The 11534-nt window shown below is 37.4% G+C and overlaps 1 pseudogene; it reads left to right on the forward strand.

The window, feature by feature from the left end:
• Positions 1 to 9846: 9846 nt before the first annotated feature.
• On the forward strand, positions 9847 to 9980 carry LOC129062008 (uncharacterized; annotated as a pseudogene).
• The last annotated feature ends 1554 nt before the right edge of the window (positions 9981 to 11534 follow it).

Consider the following 11534-nt stretch of genomic DNA (forward strand, 5'->3'; position numbering starts at 1 on the left):
TCATGTTGAATTGGTTGAGTTTATTTGAATTGAATGAGGATTTGCACAGCTTTCATCCAGTTTACAGATGATGATATGAAAATGCAAGCTAAAAATAGTGAACAGTATTTTGAGAATCTGTGAAGACAGAAATTGAGAGAAAATGATTAGCTAGATAAGTTTTAAGCATAACTGAGAGAACCTCACTAAAAGATTTCATGAAGGTTTATTTGGTATTGACATATACATGTATTTCCCCTCTCAGCTGGAATGACTCCAAAAGGGCTGTCATGGTTGGTTGAGTAAATAATACATGCTTTAAAAACAATTATAAATCTGTATTCACCTGATGGACTTTGTATTCATTCCAGTCAATTGGGCATATAATACTCATTTAAAAAATAAGTACATATAATGCATTAAAAACTGCTTAAACGCCCATTTAACCGGAGGGGCCAAAACAGCTCTAAAATGGAGCATGTGATTAACACTAATGGAAGTTATGCATCTGTAATGAAAGGAGAACCCCAAACCCTTTTAAAAAGGGCCATGACTGGAGAATGACACCTGGGAAACACGAAGATTTAAGGCTTCTATTGTGTTCGAAAGGAGGCTCTGCCCTCAAAGTGGTGAATAACTCCTAGTGTGGTGAATCTTGGGGTGCAAAGCAAAAAACGCACTGATATTTAAGGTGAAATAATACTACGGGGAATGGCAGTAACAGCAGGATGATTCATAACGCAGTGCGGTAGTTGGGTTGCATCTTTGTACTTAAACAGCTTTTCACTGATGATGGCTTCTATCCCACTTAAATATTATACCCAAGATTTCTTTTTTATAATGTCAAACACAAGAAAGACCTAATTTTTAAAGTTTTTAATGAGCATAATGCAGAAATATCATAATATTTTAAATTTAAAATATTTATTAAAAGAATGAAGGACATATATAATAGTTGGCATAAAAACATAATTGATTCTGGTTTATTTCTCTTTTAGGTGAGGTTTTGTGGGTGTCTATCAATTAATCATATAGATAGTGAGATTTGGGAAGCATGAAATGTTTGCCTGTGGACCAAATTACTTCCCCATTAGCCTGAAGAATAGATGTGAAATTATCCTTAGAGGTGCTTTGTGGGGGTGTTGGGATGAAACTTCCTCCAAAATGCCAGAATAATACCTGGGCATAATATACATTCGTTCAGGAGCACTCCCCAGCCCATAAATTAACCTTATAGATAAACTACTCATGACCAGGAAAACTGAGTGGTTCTATATGACAATGGAAGGGGCAGTCTTGTGGGAAAAAATGTGCAAGGCATATATGAGATCTGTCCAGAAAAATCCATCCATTGCTAATATAAAGAGAATGTTTTCAACAACATTAATGTAACCTAGTAGCCAAGGAGAGTGAACATGAATGTGCATGCATGAACAATGACGACTTCATTGTACTAGTCAGTGGGGGTGGTAGACGCCACTGAGTAAACATGTGTACTGTGTGGCCATCACATTCAAAATGACTGAACAAGCAGAGCAACGAATCTGCATCCAATTTTGTGTTAAGCTTGAACATTCCGCTATGGAAACTATGAGGATGATTCAAAGGCTGCAGCTATCGGCAACTGGTGATTGGCAGCTTCATCATGAAAAAGCACCTGCTCATGCATCTCATGTAGAGTTTTTTTGAGAGACATCAAATCACCCAGGAGACTCAGCCCCCCTACAGCCTAGATTTGGTGCCCTGCAACTTCTGGTTTTTCCCAAAACTAAAATCACCTTTGGAAAAGAAGAGATTTCAGACCATCGATAAGATTCAGAAAAATATGAAGGGACAGCTAATGGTGACTGGAAGAACTGTGTGAGGTCTCAAGGTACCCACTTTGAAGGGGACTGAGGCATCATTGTCTTATGTACAATGTTTCTTGTATCTTGTATCTTCTTCACTAATTATCTCTATTTTTCATAGTGTGTGGTTGGACACCTTCTAGACAGGCTGCATAAGGGTACTTGGGTACTTAGAAGTAAGACAATGGAGAAGGCTGTGAGCAATCAATGGGGAGAATGAAAACATAGAGCTCTCTGAAGGAACCACAAAAGCAGACCTAAACATTATAATGTATTACTTCACTGATGACTTTCAATGTCATAACACATTGGTAACTACTAGAATTCTGTGTCAGGCTTAGGCCCATTTCCAACCCCAATATTAAATTGCAATAGTTTGAATGCTGTTAGAATGTGAGTGTCTTAAGGGCAGGGACATTTATGTGTAATACCTAGGTATTATTACTAGTACCATGAAGGATGCCTAGAGTGTAAGAGATGTTCTGTGAATATCTGTTGAATGAATGAATTGAATGAATAAATAAGTAGTAACAGTAATGCTTGCAAAGGTACAAGACCAGAAAACAAGTTCACAGTCAAATGATGAGCTGGTTTCCTATTTAGTCTTATTCTTCAAGGTAAAATGAAGATAATTTCAGCTATGAATAGATGCGTGAGTAGATAAAAAGCATTGACATAGATAAAAGGACATACAGAATAGAGTATCAGTAAAACAGCCCGCAGCAAGAGAAGGGAGAAGACAGAAGAAAAACAAAAGCAACCCCGGGAATGTTTTGGAGTACCATTAATAGGAAAACACAAATATGAAGACCCATAAAACAAAGGTCCCTTAGATATTCGTGAATTTAGTTCTAGTCTCTGCAAAGTCTGACATATCATGTTTACTATTCTTTATTCCCATGAGATAAATGCTGCCTTCCTTACTGCCAGGTGTAGTCTCAATAAATCCCTATAACCTGAGACTGGCAAACTCAAGGTCCTGGTCCTCTGAGAGTCACAAAATACTGTATCCCGTGCAAGAGGGCAACAAGGTCTCTCCTTCCAAACTCTGTGCCACTTTATCACCTAGATACAGTGCAGTCTACCTCCTCTACAACTCTCTCTGTACTTACCTACACCCAGTCTCTGGGGTGCCAGTTGGCAGCGGGATAGGAAAATCCACTCCATTCTGTTTCCTATCCTCCTTTATCCTCACTCCATCATGCACCAAAAATCTCTCCTCTATCAGTGAGAAAATAAAGGAAAAAAACACTACCGAGAAAATGAATGGAAAGCAGAAGTATAAAGACAATAAAATAAGAGTAGCTTGTCCAGAAGTCCTTTTACACAGGTATTGTCATGGAATCCTCACCACTGAAGTTATCCTCATCTTTGGAAATGGGCTAAATTAAGAGATTAAGTAACTTGCCCAAGAATGTATGAATACCTGCAAGTACATTAGAACTAAAAGCCCAAGGATCAACTGGAAGATATGATCCTTGCTTACATGGAGTATATTGAGTAAAGGAGATGAAACAGTGAATATGAAATTAAGTATAGTGTGGCTAGTGTCACAGGAGCACCTATGATCTGGGAAGTTAGAGACAGTGTAAGATACACTAAATTATGAAAGATGAATTAGATTTAACTAAGAAAAGAGACAGTGAAGAGAGACCATGTAGAAGAAATGACATGTACACAAAAGCAGAAATAAGATGAGCAAAATTGCAAGGGTAGAAATTTGCAAAAAATGATACTAAAGAAATCAATAGAGACCATCTATGCCGGTCAGAGAAAAGGAATTTGAGGAATTTGGACATTATTGTGGGGACAAAGGAAAACCATTGACAGAGGTTAACAAGGGTAAAATATGATCAGATTAAGGAAATTATTTAGGGTAAAATACATTGTGAATATATGAGTATTTTCATCTGACACAAATGCCAATTTCATGTAGTTCAACCTAAAGGCTGGGTAGTTGATGCTTGCCCTAAAGCAATGATAAGGAGAGTAAAAGGATATAGATGTTTTCCACATCTTCTGTTGCTTTTTGAGGAGGACATAGACATCATTTAAGATTTATTGGATGTGGCAAAGGAAGAGAAAAAGAGGCATCAGCAGTGACCCTCCCTCAAAGTGTTTAAATATAGCAGCTGGGTAGATAGTGACGGCAACCATTTATGTAGCAGAAAGGGTAGAAGAGACAGGAAGAGAAAGACAAAAAATGGACCTAGTTGGAGGAGGTTACTCATTTCCAGGACTCACTATACAAAGGAAGAGTAGAGGAAATTACTTAATATGAAAAATTCTAATTTAACAAAATGTAAATAATAAGTTAAAAAATGGATTATGTTGTGAACACATCTAACAACTCTTTATGTTTAAAAATAAAACACTTAAGCTAAATCACCAATCTTTATCTTCCTATAAAATAATTCTCATTCTACCCATTTAAAAAATAGGCTCTTATTTTTTGCATAGATACATAATCTGACCTTCTCCTGGTTGCCAAAGCCTAAGAAATAGCTTCAAGACTGTAGATTAACCTTTACAGAGTGTACTTGACATGAATTTTTAAGAGATATAGTGTCTTCAAATAAATGATCCCAACACAAATTTAAGATTCAATCAGCATTAATGGTGGTATTAGAAATGGTAACTTCAATTATAAGCATAATGCATTTTCCTTTGGGAGATTAATTTATGTAGAGTAGGTACTTGGAGTTTGCCCTGGTGCAGCCATACTTCAAACCTGCTTGTGACCAGGAAAAGGCATTTGTACTAGTTTGATCTTAGATAATAGCAAATGTTAAAAAAAAAATTAATGTTATGTAACTAATTTTCCAGAAAGATATTTTTTCCAATTATCTGAGAAAAGAGGTATAATTTGAAATTAAAGTAGATAAAATATAATATTAATGAAATATATCTAATATTGTATTCAGTGAATTTTATATTCCAACTATGGTTTTAAAGAAGTAGTTATAAAAATTGTGCTACAAAACAATAAAATAAGCACTTCATCTCAGTATATTGTGTACCATTTCACTTTTTGAAAGAAAAATGTAGTTTCTTAAGGAAATGTATGACTAAACCTATAAAGTAATTTTTAAGGATGTTGACGGCTATTTTTAAAATAGGATAATGAGAGTACTAAAAATGAAAACAAAAATATCTATAACATCAATATTACCTAAACTGAAAACTCAAAAGCAAAGCTATTTTTCTCTTGGTAATTTAGAGAAAACTATTATTAAAATAAATTTTCCTGGGGATACTGACAAAATAGAGTTGAAAGATACACATTTCTTAAATTATAACATAAATTATATGAATTGGAATATATATGTAGTATCTATAAAACAGATTAATATTTGAGAATTATTTTTAAATTGTGTAGCCCTAAGGTGTTAATAATTATAGGTAACATTTACTAACAGCTTTTTATATGCCATGCAAAATATATCAGATATGTTATATCAGATATGTTAGGTGCTTTGAGGTAAATACAATTACCAGTCCCATTCTATATATAGATAAATAAACAAAGCTTGGAGTTAAATATACTCATCTGAGTTCTCCAGGGTAGGGAGTGGCAGAGCCAGCGCTTAATCTCCAATCTGCATGTCCCTCAAACCTGAGCTTAACTCGAGCAGGCTATATATTGCCCATCTAGCAAATATAAGGTGACCTGATACCATTATATTTATTTGACATCAGTGAGTCTTTTCATTGGTAGTATTTAACTAATAGGGAAAGTGACACTAAAAAATGAAAACTAGGGACTATGAGTGAAAATATCCAGTTACCCTTTTAAGCTGATTATTGAGTTTTTATCAGGTGAGTCACTTATTTATCCATGCAGTTTTCCATCTGCAAACAAGAATTAGACTAGATTATGATAGTGCACCTTTCTGATTTGGTGATATTCCTGATATTGTTATTGGTTATGAGGTCTGTCCAGAAGGTATCCAGCCATGTGCTATGAAAAATAGAGACATTTATTGAAGAAGATAGAAGACACTAGAAATATTGTGCCTCTGTAACCTTCGAAGTAGGCATGTTGGGACCTCACACAGTTCTCCCAATTGCCATCAGCTGCTCTGTCGTATTTTCCTGAATCTCATTGATGGTCTGAAATCGCTTCCTTTTTAAAGGCAATTTTAGTTTTGGGGAAAGCTAGAAGTCACAGGGTGCCAAATATGGGCTGTAGGAGGGCCGAGTCAACTGGGTGACTTGATGTCTTGCCAAAAAATCTCTGCACAAGACATGATGCAGGAGCAGGTGCACTACCTTGATGAAGCTGCCAATCACCAGTTGCCTATAGCTGAGGCCTTCTGAACCATCCTAACAGTTTCCGTAAAGGAATGTTTAACTTAACACAAAATTGGATGCAGATTCATTTCTTTACTTGCTCAGTCATTTTGAATGTGATGGCCACACAGTACACATGATCATTCAATGGCATCTATCGCTCCCACTGACTAATACAGTGAAGTCATCATTGTTCATGCATGTGCATTCCAGTCCACTCTCCTTGGCTGCCAGGTTATATAGATGTTGTCATGCAAGCCATTCTCATTACCTTAGCAATTGTTGGACTTTTTCTGGACAGACCACATGTATGTGTGTGTGTATATATATTCATCAAAAAATTGAAATATTTAAATAAATGGCTCTTCATAAAAGCTCAGTGTAAAATAGTTCAACATAGTATTTGTTAATTCCCCAACACGTACTTGTTAGACATTAAAAATACCTTGATGCAAACTTTGAGAAAAATAAAATTCAAAGCAGTCTATGCTTTTCATGATTTTGGGGTAGGTATGAAATACATGCAACCAGCATAGTTGCTAAGCAATATACAAACTAGTGCAAAATAATAGAGCAAAGAAAAATCACCTAAGAGTGACATAAAGATACAATCAATGTGCACAGGTGTAACTAGAAAAGAGAGTTGAAAGGACAGATTTTGACCCATAGCCTTAAGGTAGTGGTGAAGATGGTTGTCCTAAGATAAAACCAGGGAAGCATGAGAATGTCTATTTGGTGCTAATAAAGTTGTACAGGAAACAGGAGCTGGGACATGGAGGGAGGAGAGTGATTGACAGATAGCCTCAAAGGTCATGTAACAGACTTAAATGAAAATAAAGACAACTTTGTTTTAACTGGGTTCTTCAAATTGCTTTTGCAATTTGTTAAATAAATATTCTAATTCTAATATACCATTTTGCTAAAGATTTTTCCCAAAGATTCTATCAAATCAGTGTTCTATTTGTTACCATAGTAGTTTTCACTCTTAACAAAGTAAACGAGAGAACCAAACCCTAGTATTTCCAATGCAGGACGGTTCTTCTTAGCCTGATGTTTTCTTTTAAAAACTACATACATATAGATATGAAGCCAGGGACTTAGATTTCTCTCAGCCTCTCTTTAATATTGTCTTAATGGCAGTTGTGTCTTTTGTTCTAATTTAATCCCCTTTGTGTAACTTTTAATGCTTTCTGCAAAATTCAACAGTTCAATCTTGAGCCGAAGAAATAAAACCTTGATGACTTTTAAAGAATTTAAGATTAATGCAGGAAGAAATTACCTTGTTTAGTCATGACTGTTCTTATTAGCGACCTAAAGTTTGCTTTTGCTGAAGAAGTTGTGGGAGTTATATATGAAGCCAAGACTCAGAAGATTATGTTATATGGTTTGTTTTTAAAACACTAAATTCAAAGAGAAGCTAGGATTGCATTTTGAATGATTATATTATTGTACATGCTGTCAAGTAATAGCCCCAAAACATAGGATATTAAATGTGCACGATAAACAGAAAAGAATATCATCCTTCCCCTTTAGATTATGTCAACAAAGTCAGTGAGTGTTCTATGTTTCAGAAACAATATAAACACATTTTTAATGAAAGCTTACATATAATTGTCATGAATGTCTTCCTAGATAAGAATAATGTGGGCAGCTACTCAATATCCAGACATGTATTACGCTGAGGAACTTGTAATTGTTCTCCCAGAATATGTGAAGAACACCGCAATGTTTAATCAATTAATCATGCAGCTACTGTTCTGCAAACCCTCTACCAGGTGAGCTGTGAAAGTATCTGCAAAGTACACATAAACTAAGCCTGTGAACACAAGAGGGAAAAAAAGGTTTGTTTCTTTTGTTTGTTTGTTTGTTCGTTCATTTTAAACCCGCTTCCCCTTATTCAAAGGAAAGGATAGAAATGCTAGTTGAAACTCTGGATAAGAATATTCACACATTACCTGAGAGAGTGAATGGTATGCCCTAATATCTGGTATTATTTAATATCTAATAAAGACATTGCTCACATTTTTAATCAACAGGTAAAGATAGTATTTAATATCTATTGAGTAATCATCACATGCCAGAAACTATGCCAAGTGCTTTATATAGAATGTCATTATTCCTGCCATAACACTAGCACAGTGAGACCATTTTGATGTAAGGGAACATTTTGCAATGTCTGAAGTAATTTTTGGCTACTGAAATTATGCTATTGGCATCTAATGGGTAGAGGCTGGGAATTCTGATAAACAACTTTCAATGCACGTGAAAACAATTATCCAGTTCAGCCCTGACCTGTGTGCCTCAAGTGGTTGGGTGTTGTACTGCAAAACGTGAGGTCACAGGTTCAGTTCTGGTCAGAGCACCTGCCTGGGTTGTGGGTTCAGTCCCCAGTGGGGCACATACAAGAAGCAATTGATCGGTGTTTCTCTCTCCCATTGGTGTTTTTCTTCCTCCCTCCCACTCTCTAAAAATATATAAATAAAATCTTTTAAAAAAAATTATCCAGTTCAACATGTCACCAGTGCCAAAGCTGAGAAAATCTACACTACCTGTATCCCCTCTTAACAGACGAGGAGTGAGGCTTAAAGAGGTTAAATAAATTGCTCAGCTAATAAGTGTCTGAAGTTCCAAAGCCCACACCCTCTCTACCACATCACATCCTTGCTGCTTTGCACTGCATTGGAAAGTCATTTGCCTTACTGTACACAGTCTCATAGTGAGACAAACGGAGTGCTTTGAGTCAAAGGTCCTTAGTTTGGGTGTAGCTACGGCTGCTCATTGATCTTCACAAATCATTCCAATTCTCATCAGTAATCTGGGCACCTATGCCTAGCACTTTCCTAAAAGGTTTCTCCTAACTTTCTATGATTCTAGCCCTGAGCCTCTTAGGCAAGGCTACCTAATTGCCTCCCCATCCCTCCACTGGGTATTAGATTAGGCCTCCCTTAGGCTTTTGCCCTTATTCTGCTCTCTGCTTCTCAGTAAGTAGCAGAGGATTCCCTTGAGTGGCCCCCTGCTGACTTTGCCCCCTTCTCTGTGGAATACAAGTAGAATCTTGCTTTCAAGGATGCCATGGACAACTTTTCCACCTCTAGGGAATACCCTAAACAACACCGAAGAGGGGAGGGAAGTTTGGCACTGCCCTTTTTCTCCAGCTCTCTGTGGGCTATCAGGTATTCCTTAAAGAAGCCACTAAAGGCAGGCCCTCTCCCACTCCAAAGCAGTAAACATTCCGAGGGGAGACAACCCACAGCCCGACCTCTAAATCAAATAGCTGAAGATCCAATGTATGTTGCTCAGCTACCTGCATGCACCCTAGAGACCAATCAGAAATAGCCCCCAAAATGCTAGCAGGCAGCATAGAGCTAAAGTCTCCATGCCCTGGGTCACCTTATTTTTACACCCATTATAGAAGTAACATACATGCCCTCAAAATAGCAGCTTCACTAAACCACAGCATCAAGAGCTGTAATTTGTCTCTAAATATAGATTTGAAATAGAAGAAACAATATTTCCTATATATGCCCTTTTGAAGGACCGGATTTGTTTCTGTGGAAAATGCAATGTGGAAGAGCACTCAGGAATGCAGATATCAAGCAGAACTAAACCCACTAATGTGGACTCCGTTCCATGGCATCTAAGGATATGATTGTCATAATTTCTGGTTCTTGAAACCTGCCTATGTCATCCAGAGGTTATGAGTCTTTCTGTTCCATTTAAAACATATAAGTCATTTCAAAGAGGGTTTATAGGGCTGTGAAACCAAGAGCTCTTCATTCTATGATCAAATAGTGAAGTTCTACATAGGATGTTAAATACTTAGCACTCAACAGAGCTAAGTATTTTTGAGGAGATATAATCATGATTGTTCACTCATTATAATCCATGGTTAGTAATCTGGAAAAGTGAATGAAGTCTAAAATTTATATATATATATATATATATATATATATATATATATATATATATATATATATATATATATATAAACTACTCTCACACCCATTTATACATACTAATAGTAGAACATGAGTTAGTCATCATAACTGGATAATTGTAATTCACATCATAACCTAAACTTTAACAAATACTTTCTTCTTATTCTCCTTACCACGCCACCTATCAGATATGCCAATAAAGATGGAACTTATCTTATATGTATCATATTTCCTTGTTGGAGGAGGTCATTGAGAGGATGTGACCTCCAGCTGACCTGCGAGTGGAACAAGGGCAATCGAGGCTCCTTACCCTTACCCCTGTCTTTGAAATGTACATTCTGCCCACCATTCCTGTACAGGAGCTACTTCAGGAAGCAGCCTTGAGATAGTAACGTGTTGCTGAGACCATCTGGACTGTGTATGAGACAGAACCCTGTTAAGGCCTCTGCAGGTGCAGAGATCTATTCACCTTGCAGTTGCCCAAGACAAGCCTTGTTACCCAAATTCCCTTGCTTGTTAAACCCGCCACCTACCAACCTGGGATGGTCTGCTTCTTTCTTCTGTCCAGGGGCCAGTTTCGAATGTCACCTAGAGAACTCCTGAGGTTGGGAGCCAACCGTCCCTCATTTCCACTCAGCCAGCTTCTCTCTGGTGATGGTTCCAATGATGACTGACGTCCAAAGAGCAGAATGAGAGAAACAGGAACCGTACAATATCCCACAACTTGAAATTCCTTGTGTACAAAGGAAGTGCATTTTAATGACACATGCTATGAAATCCCCCTTACTCACCCCCAACCCTGCCTGGTTTTGCAGAATGTCTGCTTTAATCCTCCCCAGAGAAGCATGAACCGCTCCCTGGGAAGGCCAGCACGGGTTCCTCAGAAAAACATTTAACATGGTAAGAGCCTCATCTCTGGCCATGGCGTTTATGATACTGGAGGTACTCAAGTTCCCTGCATCACATAGATCACATGGTGGCGGGGAGTGGGATTGGGGGTACAGAGGATAGTAACACTGGTTAGATTCAAAGTGGTCTTCCCATTGTCTGAAAACTAATCCAATGCCTTAGAGATAAAGCACAGTACCAAACTAGTTTTTCTGAGCTCTGGATACTGCAGAAATAGAATCAGCTGCTTCTAATGGAAACTTAGGCTAATTTGATTCTAAATAATTCACTGTTTTCTGGCCATCTCGCTATTGTGCCACACTACGATCCAGCATCTTATCCAAACACACACACACACACACACACACACACACACACACACACCCCTTTTCTTTTATTCCATCTAATCCAAATATTTAAGTGAGAAGAAAGTGAGCTGGCCAAACCAGACCAGAGCAAGGATAGCTGCAGCTGTCACGGAGCTATCTCCTCCTGACATGTAAGTCAGCCAAATTGCCACAGCCAAGTAGCAATCATTTGTCTTTTCCCTCATTTCCTCAGAGCAGAGGCTGATGTTGAGGGTGGTTTT

This window comes from Pteronotus mesoamericanus, unplaced genomic scaffold, assembly GCF_021234165.1.
Source record: "Pteronotus mesoamericanus isolate MK-2021 breed Mesoamerican mustached bat unplaced genomic scaffold, CSHL_Meso_final scaffold_651, whole genome shotgun sequence".
Taxonomy (NCBI): Eukaryota; Metazoa; Chordata; class Mammalia; order Chiroptera; family Mormoopidae; genus Pteronotus; species Pteronotus mesoamericanus.